The 16,483-nt window shown below is 31.5% G+C and overlaps 1 protein-coding gene and 1 long non-coding RNA gene across 3 annotated transcripts in view; one reads left to right on the top strand and one right to left on the bottom strand.

Annotated features, from left to right (window-relative positions):
- Nucleotides 1–16,483, bottom strand: part of LOC106690446 (uncharacterized) — a 282,414-nt gene that overhangs the window by 139,453 nt on the left and 126,478 nt on the right. The gene's annotated exons all lie outside the window — the stretch shown is intronic.
- LOC106690451 (uncharacterized) overlaps nucleotides 1–16,483 on the top strand; it is a 73,525-nt gene that overhangs the window by 27,044 nt on the left and 29,998 nt on the right. For both annotated transcript variants that reach the window (XR_001344608.2, XR_010844971.1), the window contains 2 exons: nucleotides 7,700–8,124; nucleotides 12,918–12,993. This is a non-coding gene — a long non-coding RNA (uncharacterized lncRNA). The remainder of the gene's footprint in view (nucleotides 1–7,699; nucleotides 8,125–12,917; nucleotides 12,994–16,483) is intronic.

Raw genomic sequence — 16,483 nt, 5'->3', positions numbered from 1 at the left:
TATATATATATATTCGCAAAAAAAAATCACACTAAAAATATAGATCCTATGCTAATTAATGTAGCTTTATGCCTGATGATCCCTGATTCTTGTATTGAGGCCCTTGGGATAATGAGCTTTTTTAACACCAAATACATATTATATTATATTGCATAAACATTGAGATCAATATTTACTCAATAGAACGAAAAAAGTTTCTACCTTTTCTCTACTCTGAGAAATACTCCTACAATCGTTTCTTCCAGTTTAGTTGTTTTAAAGCTTCGATGTACACAGTTGGTTTTTTCGTGAAAGATTTTCTGCTAGCTGTTTGTTGAAATATAAGTTTTTTATCATCTGAACATTTTAATATTTTATTGGATGTTCTGAAAGACCAGACAAAATTTCAAATTCATTTCAAGTGCAAGAATCTATTGCTCACAAATGAATTCATTTTGGTTATGATTATTAATTCCTGTTGGAAAAAGGAGATACATTTGCAACATTGTGACAGCTATAACTCATTATGCTAAATTCAACTTTGATTTTTGTATTGGTTGTTTTTTTTAATACCATACCAAATAAAATTATGTTCCTATTACTAGTTGTTCCCAACAGGTGATCCGCGGGAGAACCAGGCAAAACCTATGAGAATTTATTGTTAGAAGTATTTTGTTAATTACCTTTTCTAAGGTTAGGGTGGTAGCTGAAATGTTTTAGCAGACAAATGTAATGCACATTTGAGCTACCTAATTTTCAAATATTTTCCGAGGTGGGTTCCCCTTTGCATTAATCTAAAGTGGGAATGGGTCTCTCTTGGTTTAATTTCCCACTTATGCTAGTGGTCTATAAACCTTTATAGGTTGGGAATGACAGGTTTAAACCTTCATCATTCTTCCATAATTAGTAATTGTGCTTTCAATTTGTATTTGCACTCTATATATGATACATAATTGTAATAACCTAAAACTATAAAGGTATTTTTTTATTATATAAGTAAGTATATAAGTATTTTTTAAGGGGACATATGATTGTTTACCCAGGTTCATAAATGGTAAGCATATTTTCTGTTATTTTTATAGAATAATTTTCTTTAATCATTTTTTTCGTAGTTGTAGGTGGCTAAAGAAAACTAAAAATCAAAATTTTAAAGAATAAAATAATTCGAGCACCAAAGATTTAATGATATCTACAAACTAAAGACGGAAGCTACTTCTGTAATGTATATATTTCTAATATATGTAAACATAATTTAAATCATTCCTTATTTAAAACAAATTTGATCCTTTCTTTCTCTCAACTTTATTCTTTACAACTTTTCCAACGTTTCGACCCTCAGGCCATTCTCAAGGATACCTACAAAAAGTTTTTTTTATTTTTACATAACAATTTCATTATTTCCTTCAAACTACACACTGATTTCTTTGGGCCTACCTTCATATTGATGTCATTTCCTTTTTCAAATCTTAAAAATGCAGGCTAATTGCCCCTTCTTTAAATAAATTAATCATTAAAATAATATAATAATAACATTATAAAATTTTGTTTTTTAAAATTAGATTTCCTACTTGCATAACCTTTTCTAAATATTTTTTCCTAGATTTAAACCTTTTATAAAACACTTTTCTTCCTTCCTCCATTCACATTTGCACTTTAAACAGAACCTACCTTCAACAGGTTAGGACTCTGTTATCTTATCATATAACAATAATTTTTTTTTATCATTAATTTACATTTTTAATATAATTTAATTAACATTTATTACTAATTATTCTGCTTATAACACAAAACATTTTTCAATATATTTAAAATCCATAATTAATTTATTCTTATTTTATGTGTATTTTTCTTAAACATACATATAACCTCCCTTTTTTTATCTTATTTTTTAACATATCTACTCATCTATTCATACTTTTATTAGTGTATTTTTATTCCATTTATACATTTGTACAATTTAAGGATTTGAACATTTATTTATTTATCATCTTTTTTGTATATAATAATTACATATTTATTTTGCTTAACATTTCCGAATAATGGTGGTTCAGTAGGGACTGAACCACTACACACTAACACAGATTCTAAGGGTAGAATCTGATTTGAAATGGACAATATAATTTATATTTTCTGAGATATAAATCGATTCCAATACCTCTCCTCTAAATAATTTAAATCATACACGCAAATCAAATTCATATTTATCCAGCAGTATGAAGATTACACAGTAGCAATATGAAATGTAAATACGGAACTATTAAGAAACGTCACAGAAACGTTGTTCAACCTAAGACTCATTCCATATGTCATACGAGTATTACTTACTCTAAATTCTTTCTAAATCAATCCGAAAATCTTGAACACGTAACTTTTTTATGTGTATTTAATTTATTTCTATTAATTTTCTAGAAACGTGTTAGCGTTCCGCTCCGCTAAGCTAAAAATGTCTTGTGGTCAAGCATGATGAAACACAACAATAGCCATAACCTGATAAAACAGAGGTTTCTGGTTTTTGGATTCCACGGAAATATAAGGACTTGAAATCTTCCACAGCTATGTTGTTAGAAGTTTGTAAATCTTCATCACTATCGGTCCAAAGATTTGCAAATGTATGTAATTTGCTCTGTTTTAGTCCCATTTGTATTATTAAAGTCCTTTAACAAAATTTGATTACTAAAAAATTATATTTACATCATATACCTAGTTTAAGCACTAGGTTTGATTTGTTATCGGAGACATTTTTTAAAACTATATCATTTAAATAAATGTGCAGTCCGCTAAACATTCTGTCATCCGGAAATTATTCCGACTCCTGTACTAAGCTATTAGGGGCTTAGATCAATCTTTATAGCGATTTTTTTTTATAGTACAGCTTGTTAGCAAATCATTAACGTTCCGACCGCCCGGTTTTTTTTTATTTTCGCTCCAGATCTATCTATGAAGGCGATCGATTATTATAGTTAATTATAAGGGTTGTTTACAATCCGCTATTCACAAAAGAAACATTTATCGATTTTTTTTTTTTGTATGAGTAACATAATTTTTTATACACAAATAATTATAGTGACCCATTTCTGTAATATTTTATAGAAAGACAAATGCCTCTTTATATATATTTTATATCTAGAGAAATTATGAAAAAAAATAATTAGATCATTATATTGATGAATCTTATGAGTTTTTAAAAAAGTTTCAAAGGTGTGACTATTGAATTTGTGCCATAAGTAAATATTGTTGTGTGTGACAATGGATTTAAGATTTGTATTATAATTTTGAGGTACCAATTATTTGAAATTTATAGATATTTTCTTTATGTTTTAAATATAAGTGAGCTTAAAAAAAAATCAAGAAAGGGTTTCTCAATTATAAGAGAACATCAGATGGAATATATCATACATATCAAGTATTGCAACACTTCTTTAGATTGTTTGTAATCTTTCTGTTCTTTAAGTATTTGTTTTGATTGATTCTTAATGGCAAAAATGGTCTCTTCTTTTTATTCTAACTTATTTCGGGTATCATTATAAAAAAAAAAGTAATCATTATAGCATATGCCAATGCATAAGGAATCCTGTTTATATTTTTGCTTCAGAAGTTAGATAAATAATATACTATTTTCTCCTTTTTTCTAACATCAAATTCTATCTTTGATTAAAAACTAAGCACTATTTATAATTGGTCTTTACTTTCTCAGTCCTAATTAAATAAAACTGCGGATAACTTTGCACTTGCCAATTAACATGTCCTTATTTGAAGTTATAAGTTTCCTGATGGTTTTGTTCAATTGTACAATAAAAACTTAAATTAATTAAAAACAATTTCAAATCAATTAAAAAATAATTATATCTAATTTTAATTTATTTTGGTTTAGATTCAAATTTAAGACAAATTTCTGTTTCGATATATCTTTTGGTATTTTTTTCTACTTATATTTCAAGAGGAAATGTTTATTTTGTCAGGCAAACTAAAACACAGGTCTTTTCAATTTAATTTACTAAAGATATTTTTTTATTTTACTGAATGTTTTCAGTGGTTCTTTTCCTTGAATGTAATAGCCTTAAATTGTCCCTGCCATTGATTCCAAGATGTTTATAATTAATTATATTATAGAAAATTAATACACCTCACTTAATGTAACTAGTGGTATTCCTAGTTACCCATAAACTGTTTCTCACCTCATTTAAAAAAAAAAAAAAAAAAAAAAAATGCCAACATTGTGTTATCTAGAGGTTTTTCTATCATTTATGCTCTTAGGAAGTTGAGGTATAATTTACAGACTTTTTTAATTACCGTAAGTTAATGTATAGTAACAATGCATAATATCAAAAAAGTTCAAAATCTGGAATAAACTTACTTATTAACTACCACAAACTTTTTCGGTAATTTTTTAAGAGGTCCAATCTATAAGATGTAGTGTTGTAGGATATTTGAGAATCAGGTGACAAAATATTTAAGCGAAAAAAGTGAATAAATAAATTACTTTTTGAATATTTTTATAAAATATTTAATTTTTTTGTTGATAAAAATATTGATTTGATAAAGCCTTTTTTTTTCAATTTTGAATTACGTTTAATAACTTAGAAAATTAGATTTTTTCGTAAACATGAACAGGTATTTCCAGGAGTTGCAAGTCGTGAATTATTTATATTGTGACGATTATGTAAGTAAATATGTTTGAAAGGGCTAACATTACGAAAATGGATTATATAATAAAATAAAAATTATAAATATAAGTATACATTTATAGTATTTATTTTTACACTTAGTAATTTATGATTAATATTATAAATCAGAGGATTATATATGATATATTGATAGGGCAGTGCGGTGGCACTGTGGTAAGGCACGATACTACTAACTCTACGGATCCAGGTTTGAATCCGGCTGGGCAGAAAATCGTTTTCTGTTACACTTTAGCCGCGAGTCAACCCTGTGGGTTCTGGAGCCCCCTGGGGTCTACCCAGCCTCATAAATTTAGGTACCCTTAATTGGGTAAAAATCTGGCGGTCGAGCGCGATTCCGACCAAATCACCTTGCACAACCGTTGGTCTGGTAACAGTACTTCTTTACAAAGTACTGAACCCCTAACCCTTCATAGGTTGTAGTGGTGCAGATTTTAATTAATTTAATTACAAATTAGATATGAATCCCAAAGATTTATAAAAAAAGAATTATCACCTATAATATAGCATAATTATTACATCTAAGAAATACATGCCTTTTTAAAGTGTAAAAGTTTAGAAAGACACGCATTGGAGAGTTCATCCCATATCTAATTGGCAACGCAATAATCCCCATCCTCTCAGTTTAGTATGAGATGTATCAGAGGATAGTCAGGAGCTCGTCAGGTCGATATTTCTCACCACCTAAAACCCAATTATCTTTTTTTCATTTATTGTTAATGTCCTCAACAGTGTCACAGGTATTAGATATAATACATTAGAACTATAACTTATAATAATCATTTTATAAGTACATTAACGAGGTTAAAATTGCGTTTACTAAACCAGTTTTAATCCTATTCGTTGTAGATTTGGCCCAAAACAGATATGCCTCTTTTCATTCCAAACTCCTTAACCATCCTAACCCATTAATTGTTAATCTTTCATCCTTAACCATCCTAACCCATTAATTGTTAATCTTTCATCCTTAACAATCCCTGATAATCCTCCGAGGCGTCTGAAAAGAAGATGGCGACGGGACCTTCTAATTTAAATTAATATTTGAAGTACCACCAATGGGTGGGTGGTTCTTTTCCAAGATTTTCAAGTGTATATGAAACATATTTACTTATTGTATTATTTTGTACAGTTGTAAATTACATTAAATAAATAAATAAAAAAGTTTTAATCCTTACGTTATAGAAGAAAGTTTCGCCATAAATGGATATTGAATATTTAAAGACAGTTTAATTCTTTGCGACCAATCCTTCCGTAATAATCTGCCTAACCACCCAAATCCACTAGTTTCTAACCTTGCTTCCTCTTCCATATCTGACAAATCTGCTAGGCTCCTGACAAGAAGATGGCCTCCAAACCTTCTAATGTTAACAGAGAGGTCGTTTCTCTACTCGCCTGCATTATTTCATTATGATCTTACATCAAATTTACTGGATGTATTTTAATGTAAATCCAGTCATAAATATCGTTAAAGGATTTTTTTTTAATTTATTGATTTAATGTGATTTACAACTGTATTAATAATAAATACAATAAGTAAATATGTTGTATGTTTCAAATACACTTAAAAATCTTGGGAAGGATCCACCCATTGGTGGTACTTCAAGCATTAATTTAATTTAAATCTGGTTTGGGCCCAATCTGCAACGAATGGGATGTTAAGGTCTTGGTGAATGAGTTTATTTGTAACTTGATAAGGAGCATCAAGGAATTTACGTGTAATAAAGGATTAAATATATATATATATATATATATATATATATATATATATTCTTTCCAGATTCATTTAATAAAACTCAAGCTTTCTAATTTTGAATAAAGAAAATAATATTTAAGTTAGAAAAACAATTAAAACTCAAATTGCAAGATAAGGAAGGGATCGATTTTTCCGAATTAAACAAACAGCTCACCAGACCTTTTCGAAATTCGCAAAATCCTTGTATAAGCCATTCTATCAACCTTTGAACGTAGTTCTACTCGAAGGATTGGTTTTTACTAATGCTTTGTTAACTAAGTACGATATTGGTACTTTCAGAACAGTAAGTAGGTCAGAATTCATGCAGAACTGATACCGAAACTGGTTCGGAATAAATAAGTGTACCTAATTGATACTACTGAACAGGTTAAAAATATTTTACACTGCTTTTAAATGCCTAACATACTTGTTAGAAGTAAAAGCAGAAACTGCCAATTTCCTGGATTCTTGTGAAATCCAAAAATAAGCCATTAGGAAAAGAAGTCGGGGTTCTGAATTTTAATAATTACATCTAGATAAGCCTCGGTTTTATTTCTTAGCGGTGTAACAATCAACAGTTTATGTAACCCTTTTAACGAAATGGCTTCACAAGAACGAGGCGACAGCTGGTACTCTTGAAGCAATCTTGGATTGGACCGTAAGCTGGCCAGCACGAAATATTGGATAACTACTGATGTAGGAAGTGGGCTCAGCATTATGCACCCAAAGGACCTGCAATCGAATAGCTACGTACCCTAACATTTCCCTACGTCTCGGCCTCTTATATCACTCATTATCTAGGAACCCAATAATTGATTTTAATCTTCCCCGTAAGGTAGGTACCACAATGACCTGGATATTCAGCAGCCGAACAGGTGGAGCTTTCCCCTCACGATAATAACAGACCTGGCTGCTAATGATAAACAAGTTAAGATGAGTTAGTTTGTAGCTGTGTCACGTCTCATCGTTACTAACTTAGGTTGCGATATAACTATTTACGTTAGCGGGTATTAATTTTTGGAGAATAGTTGTATTCCAAAACCACTCCTTGTTGTTGTTAACTAGAATTGGACGAGTTCTCTCAAATAATAAATTTATGTAAAAATATACCATGTTCTGTTGTAGATGCCAGAAAAAAATTAATATATATATTTTTTTTTTTTTACGATCGTTCGTAATCTTTTACCAATGGATAGTTTCTTCATTCCTGTATAAGATATTCATATTGATTCATTAAATATAATGTGATCATAATTCTGATTTTTTATATAACACTAATCTTCTAAAGAAACGTTCTCTTTTTCAGATCAGAACATAAGAGAGCACCAAAAAGGAAATCGAAAGTAATAAAGACTGTCAGAAACATCCTAGAAAGGGTCCAAGAGTATAACATCCACACCTGATAGTTGATTTTCCGATGGCTTATAAATAACACAAAAAGGAATGAACTTTTATTTTTCGTACCATGCTGTAGAAAATAGTTACAATTACAATGTAAACGATAGATAAACAAGTTTTAAACAAGGATTTAGAACTTGTATATCTTATGTTTATATTGTGATTGTAACTATTTTCTACAGCAGGGTACAAAAAAAAAAGTTCAATTTTTTTTTTGTTATTTATAAGCCATCGGGAAATCAACTATCAGACGATAGGTGTGGATGAACTGGACTAGAATCTAATTTATTTTTATTGGCAGGTCAGGTGGGCCTCACATGATTTATTCGTTAGGTGAATTGATATTTTCAAAGTATATTTCATGTAGTACAGTTTTGGCTTAGTATTAAAAAAACCTAATACAGTAGATCATATTCTTAATTTTTACTTTAATCATACCAAAACCGAACTGTGAAGGTAGCATTTGATAAAATAAATAAAGCAATATTATAATAACCAAGCTTTGCTACCTCCGTGCGGAAGGCATAGGGCTCAAACAGATCCCTGCTCCTCTCCCAGCCGAATCATTTCAATTATAAATTTATGAATTTATTCGTTTAAAAATACTGGAGAGACATTGAATTATAATACTACTGAACCGAATAGTGGGATACTAGCCCTTATTAAAGTCATCCAGGTATCCCATATTACCAGCAAACTAGTCTGCTCTTTCAACGTGGATATTTTAAGTAGGAACAAATAATTCAGCTCCGTTCATGATGTGGTCTTATCAGGCAAATATCACAATTCATATCTGTAATACTTGATATAACAATAGTCAATCAAGTTAATGTTTTCGAATCTTCAGACATAGGGAACATTTAATTAGATGCCAAAAATTCCTTTATCTTCTTCCATAACATAGATGGTATCTGATGAAGAAATTGATATTCTCTCAAGTACTGTGAAGTATAGAACTCGAGCAACTTTGGTAGCCTATATTGTTAGCCCACAAAAAAAAAAGGCATCCATAAAGACCTCAATGTTCAACATGTAGCTGACCTAGGCCGACCCAGATATCAATCCTTCCTTTCTAAACTACTTTCGCATCAGTGAAAAATAATATTAAGTACGAGGATAAGTCAATTATTATCCGCAATATAGTTATAAAATTTTATTTTAATCAAGTAAGCAACTTACAAGTACATAATTTTTCGACATAGTCCCCTTGCTTTTCTATGTACTTGGTCCATCGTTGTACAAGCTTCATGATGCCCTCATAAAAGGAGGTTTTCGGTTAAACTGCAAGTCAGGAATGAACCGCTTCTTTAATTGCTTCGTCCGAGGAAAATCGACGGCTCTTTGAGTGGACTATACAAGTGATGGTCAGAAGAGGCAAATTTTCTGGAACTCACAAGGTCCAGTACTGTAACATTATGACGAAAAGGGCACAAGAATAAACAGTGAAATGCTTACTGTCAAGCTAAAGCATGCAATTCAAAGCAAACGCCGAGAATTGCTGTCAAAAGATGTGTTGTTGCACGACAATGCCCGTCCGCATACTGCTGAAACTCAATTTTGAAGTACTGGCTTATCCTCCATGTAGTCCCGATCTTGCCCCTTCTGGTCCACTCAAAGAGTCATTAAGGGGTTGTAGATGTACCTCGGACAAAACAATGAAGGAAGCGGTGTATTCCTGGCTCGCAGCTCAACCGAAAACCTCCTTTTATAAGGGATTGTGAAGCTCGTATAACGATGGACTAAGTGCGTTGAAAATCAAGGGGATTATGTCGAAAAATGATGTACTTGTAAGTTTCCTATTTGATTACAATACAATTTTATAACTGTATTGCGGATAATAATTGACATACCCTCGTATAATAGTACTGTGAATTTCTCTTAGATTTGTAGTACGGTAGGTGAGTGAATTGATTTAGCTGCTGAGAAATACTAGACCTTTCCTCAAGTTTACTCTTTTCCCTCTTCAATTTTAATTATTTTACATATTATGGAGCCGGGGAACTCTCAAAGAAATTTTCAATTTACCTTGTCTTTGAATATATTTCATAGCAAATCTATTTGCAAATGCATAGAAAATGTATTTTTATAAGGTCTTTGTTTGGATAGTGAAGGTTATAATAAATATTCGTTATTAACAGTGGATAATTTAGGTACTGAGATCTGCCTTACCGCTCTTCATAATAAAATACATTCCAAAATATTTCGATTGATGAACAGTCGAATTACGTAAGGACCATGTGGAAGAGTTATTAATATAAGAAATTGTTTTAAGAGGCTGACATGTAACATTCCCACTCATCGGCTCCTTAGCATATATTGATGTAATGACATTTAGTATTTGCCGTTTGACATTCATCTTAAATTCAGTACCTGGAAGAAAGTGGAACAGGCAAGGCATTGTGTTCTTGGCATGGAATATTATTATTGATCTCCAAAGCATAATGGATGTTGCAGTGATATTTTAAGTAGGCGAATTTGAAAAATATCTCATTAATACTAACTTTATCAGCATTAAGATCTTATATGTCATATTTAGTTTTATTTTAGACATGACATCTTGAGTGACATTCTGCAGCAAGTCTCAGGGAAGTTTGCTATATTAAATAAATTGAATTTTTGTATAAACTATAATCATTAATAATTTTTGATCTTTCTAACTTGCTCTCAATTTATTCAAAGTGAATAAATATAATTTTTTATCATTATGACCGATAGGTGTTCGATAAAATGACTGAGATCCTACTGCTACTGTTGCCTTCACACCGCCAATCCATTCCTTATAGAATTTATATTGTAGTTTTCTAAAACCTGTAAACAAAAAATAGTAGTTTCGACTGAAGAGAGAATGTTTTCCACAAAAATGTGTTTTTGAGGGAGTCACGCCTGTCAGGAGCCAGGAATTGAAAGGCTGACTATTTTACACTCTCTCATTCACAAAGGAATGCGAGGAAGTACCGCGATATAAATCACACATCAAGATCAAAGAATAACAAAAGAGTTTACGGTTCTTGTTTTATGAAACAACAAAACCATTTTATTAGAATATTGATTGGTATGATCTTTAGAAAGCAATCTATTGGTTATTCGCCATAATATATTTTGATTAACTTCTTTCAAAATGTTTATTAAACAGGAAAATTCATAATTTTTCTTTATTTTTGTATTATTTTAGATGATTTTTTTCTTTATTTAATCATTTTTTATATTTTTACTCCCTAACATACTACCACACACTTACTTCGTAATACTTTTTTCATTTGTTTCGGACCGATTTGCTCCCGTTTTATGTGACTTTGCGATATATTCAATGTAACCTGATGACATAGCTTAGGAATAAATATTTGTACCATTGTACAATTACATGCATACCTGACATTCCACGAAATGCTACCAACGTAGATGACACTGTCAAAATCATCATGGAAAAAGATGGAACACACGCCTCATTAACTTATATCACTTGCAGTGCAACTATAGTTTCAGGAATCGTGCAAGATTCTACTGGACTATGGAAAGTCCAGAGATATTACTGTTGCACTTAAATATGATACGTGACCTCCCATTTACCTTTATAACGCAACCCATACCGCAAATAGAGTACAATATCTCGGGGTAATTGTTTATAGAATCAGTCCAATTTCATATTGACAAAAAAAACGCCAGTCACTAAACCTGAAATGAAATCGCATAAACTCATGGTTCAAAAGAAACTCCAATCAACAGTAAGACGAAAAAGGAAACATGTACACATACTTACTATAACTGTTTGGGCATATATACTATAAATTAAGGGTATCACTAATCTAAAAACAAAAATACGACTTATCGTTTATAATGCAACAAAATACGCTAAAAGGTTTAATTCCACGACTTTGATGCTTCAGAACACGAGAAGGAAACTAAAAAGAGCATGAATGAGTGGACCTACTAACATAAGAGAGTATATCAAGCCGAAGAGGAACTGCTTCGTATTATACATGCTAGCATTTCTAAAATCTTACTCAAATGTAATGGTTTCAAATTAGTTTTTTTTTTCATTAAAATCTCATTTCATTGTAAAAAATGTATGAATCGAATATAAGATGATTTGCATATTTCCCAAATTACGAGTATTATGCGATGGGCACTGGATAGTACTGCCCCATTTTAAATTTTTAATGTTTTGTTAACTATTTATGGGACAGCGGGTAACATTTTTCCTATATTAGAATCAGTTAAAAAAAAAAAAAAAAATGCGGTAAGACTTAGTTTGCTGCTATAGCTGTCAGATATAAAGAAAAATAAAAAAAATATGCGCCGCACAATATTTAACGTGTGCTAACTGGGTAAATATTTAGTGTTTTTTTGTGTATTTTAAACCACTGTACGTTCCTCCCCTTAGGTTCAGACTGAGGGTAGTTTAGTTCAGTTGATTATGGTTCCTGCTACTTTTGAGAATTTGCCCCACAATTGTGTAAGTGTTCTTTTGTTTAATACATGCGTTAGCGTAAAAATCATCAAATTTTATGTTTTAACGTACTAACCTCTTATTATACAATAAACAATTTATTCCTGGAAAATGTAAATAAATCATATATATTTTTTAAATAGTAGGCCAATCCTTTTCTGTTTTTTTTCCAACAATTTATCTTCGTTGAAATTTTTAAATTAAATAGCATTTTTACAAATTATTATGAATCAATTACACTTTAAAAAAAAAATCTTCAATATTCTCCTTAATATAGTTTTGTTTAAGGTTTTGCAGAAATTCAAATAAAAATAAGATAATTTAATATCTATAACTATGTCCCCTATGTTGGCGATTTGGGTAGAACCAGATACCAATCCTTCCATAATATACTTCCCAACCACCCAAACCAACTCGTTTCTAACCTGGCTTCTCCTTCATTACCTAATAATCCTCCTAGGCGTTTGAAAAGAAGATGTTTTGGGAGTTCTATCAATGGGTAGATTTTCAACATGTTTGTATGATATCATAATATCACTTACAGCAAATTTACTTGATGTGTATATATGTGTACAGTTGTAAATAACAATAAATGAATTATTAAAAAAAAATATCTATTACTATTTAATTAGTTGATTTTAGAATTTTTTGTCTTGTTTCAAATATAATTATTTTGCAGGATGGCAAGGCGCAGATATACGCTAGAAAATGAAAAAGATTTAAAATCAGTGCATGATCTTTGAAGATAACATTAAGTAAGTGGTTGAGGATTCTTTCGCGATTTTATTTTGTTTTGTAACACTTTATAACAATTAGCGTTTATGTTATTATGTTCCGATTAATTTAGATCTTTGAATATCAATACTTTAATATTTTGTGAATCAAATTTTTTTTCACACAATTATCCATAACAATTATAAATAGTAATTAGTACAGAAATGTGTCACTTTTTTTTGGTGCCGAACAGACTGTGGGTGAAATATGACCCTTCCCATATCTGCTTCCATAAATGTTTAATAATCAAATTATAATTTTCTACATGCTCTTGATAAGACCGTGAAACAGTAGAACTCATTTTTTTTTTAAATCTGAGCTCAATTAGTTCTCCCCAATAAGAGCTTGTTGAATTATTATCTATTTTATACAAGAATATTCACTACTCTTGTATATTAAATAGTCGAAAAAAAATTGGTACTGTTTGATGGAGAACATATAATCTACCCTGAACCAGAAAAACTTTAATTATCCTTCCAACTATACTGAAATTATTATTTCCTGATACATTTCTTCTATCGCGAAAAATGCCTTAGACATACATCAATAATGCACGTGACAGCGCCGAATGAGAATAGAAAATGATGGAAGGAGGAGGAAATGCAGTGAGAATGAGTTAGGTGAAAACGACACCGCCAACACAATATCCCGAGATGTCCCCGATCATGACCGAGCCGTCACAAGAGCAGTTACGTACGCATCGGACTTTCTCCACAAGTGCACCAGGAGGGCAGTTAGCCACGGACCCAGCATAATTTACATCTCCCCTCTCCTCCTCCGCATCATAGCTAAATTTTAATAACTTCCGATAGTTGATTGTGATTACAGTCTCTTAGAAAGCAGGAACTGGGCAGGATATCTATCATCGGTCTACAACTGAGTGGTTAATCCATGTTGGTTATGGTGCCCCAGGGACGGAGTGCAAGTGATTTTTAACATTCCTCAGTAAATCAACTAATTTTCCAAGAAAAATTGCGAAAGCAGAAACTTAGGGCCGGTTTCACCAATCTCGGTTTATACTAAGATTTGGATAAATCAAATTTGTCCACAAGTACCTGCACTAGCTGTTTTTGGTTCACAGTTTAACTTTACTAGGTTTCCTAAGTTAACATTAAGATAGGTTGTACATATGTTTCCTACCTGTTTTTGAATGATTGATACATTGTAAAAGCTTTTAAAAACTAAAATATTGTATTCCTTAAAATGAAATAACGTGATCAATTGTTACTACTGTATAATTTTGTTCGAAATGTTTTGATTTTATCCATAATGTTACCACAATTCTGCTATCTGTTATATTATTTACTATTATTCTGTTGGTTTTGGTAATGTGTATACCTTTTAATAATTTCCTACTTCCTTTCGTTTGGATTCTGAACATCGCACTCCCCTATCCAGCAATAAAATCGTGTGGTGGACGTTGTCTCGTCTTCTTTGGAGTGCGGAATGTACTACACTGAAGTCTTTTTCGTTGTAGAATAGGCTTTTGATCGTTTCTAGCACCCGGTTGTCTGCTTTACGAACTCCGTAAATTTCTATCTCCTTCATACTTTCTCACTATACGTTCCTTTCTCACCGATAGATTATTCAAAGTAAACCACAATGGTTCATCCCTCTTCTTTTAGTCCGCCGGTGATCCTCAGAGTAGCATCCTTGGTCCCATCCTTTACACAGTCTATACACTTAACATCCCAACCAATCCTAACACTATCCTCACCACTTACGCTGATGACACATGTGTACTTGCAGTCAATAATAATCCTTTAATTTCATTGCAAACTCTCCAGTCCCATATGAAGAACGGTACCGTAATTGGATGATTAAAATAAATCTCATCAAATCACATTTACCCTGTAGAACAGGTCCGCTACCTTGGACTACATCTAGACAAAATACTAACCTGGAATCCTCTCACAAGACTCAGAAGGCAGGAAACTGCACGTCGATTTCGACTATTACAGCGATTACAACACAAACTGTCTAAACTTCCTATTCATTATAAAAGCCTGGTCTACATGACAATTATAAGGTCTATCTGGCCATAGGAAGTTGAGCTTTGGGGCTCCACTAAACCATCCAATTCCTCTCGTATCCAATCCTTGCAATCCAAAATCTTTCGTAAAATCGTCAATCCTTCCAACTTTAGCTCAGATAAAATTATTCGTAAAGACCATAATGTTCTATATGTAACCGATCTAGCCCGAAATCAGTCCTTTCATTATAAACTGCCTGACGATCAAAACCCTTTAATTTCTGATGTTTCTTCTTCTATTCCTGACAATCCTCGGAGGCGCCTGAAAAGAAGGCCTCGAGACCTTCTAGTGTAGAAATATGATTAGAGTGCTACCCTTATACAAGCCTGTATCACTCCATTTTGATCTTACATCAGATTTACGTAATGTGTTTTTATGTAAATACAGTTGTAAATTGTAATAAATTAAAAAATATGATAAATTACTAATGTACATATCTAAATATTGTTTATATCTTTATATTTATTGTATAAAGAATATAAGAGTAAGGAATAATAATGCGTAAAGAAGAAAAAGTCTAGTTCCTAATTTTTTAACACATAAGAGATAATATATTCAAATTTATGTATCAGAAAATTTTTCAATTTTGTCGAGCACAAAATGCATTTTTCCTCATCATAATTGAACTACTAATTTCGCAAATTCTTTGTCATATATCAATACATCAACCTCAACCAAATCCATTTTATTTACATTGGAAAGAAAGAGAGATAACAGAATACATGGATACTAGAAAACCGGCTTTAGCCGTCTCGGCATATTCGAGACAGAAAAATCATTTTCTTCTTTCCAGTTTCGCAGGAAGTCTGAATTACAATTTCATTATTCTATAAATAACTTCCATTTTCAATACTAACTCGATTTAGACATTTCCCAAGATAGTAATACTTCCCTTACTATATTTCCTATATATAGGTTAATGAAAGTAATAAAAGTTTCCACTGATTGCCATAAACTTCTCGCCTACCGCAATAGGCTACACGATGAAGCTGTTGATATTGCTTCCTCAATCTACCTCCTCCTGGCAATACAAAAACAAAAAGTTAATATCCCACGGAATGAGACACCTGCCGAGGAGGAAGCCACTGACTTGAGCTAACTCCAATAAATCATTGTGTGTCAGTGAGGGTCCATTAGTGTCACTCACACCTGCTACTGTGCCAGCCAGCCTCGTCTAATGGGCTTACTGGAAATTGTATAATGTTTAATCATATTTTTTAAACTAAATTTTAACATGAACACCATAATAAACTTAGGAGTTTATAATCATTATTCATTATTTAATCTAATAATCGTTTAGTGGCTGATTACCAGTGATGGGGCGAGAGGGTGCGGTGGGATCTTTTGAGCTCTGGGGATAGAGTGGGCTCAGGGATCCTCAGGTCGATTGTGTAAATATTGTATATATTATTTTATCATTATGTTATTTTATTTATTT

The sequence above is a fragment of the Halyomorpha halys genome, unplaced genomic scaffold, assembly GCF_000696795.3.
Source record: "Halyomorpha halys isolate HHAL.00 unplaced genomic scaffold, Hhal_1.1 Scaffold1721.1, whole genome shotgun sequence".
NCBI classification, from domain to species: Eukaryota; Metazoa; Arthropoda; class Insecta; order Hemiptera; family Pentatomidae; genus Halyomorpha; species Halyomorpha halys.
Note: the sequence above shows the minus strand (reverse complement) of the source record. Positions and strands in the feature narration are given on the sequence as shown.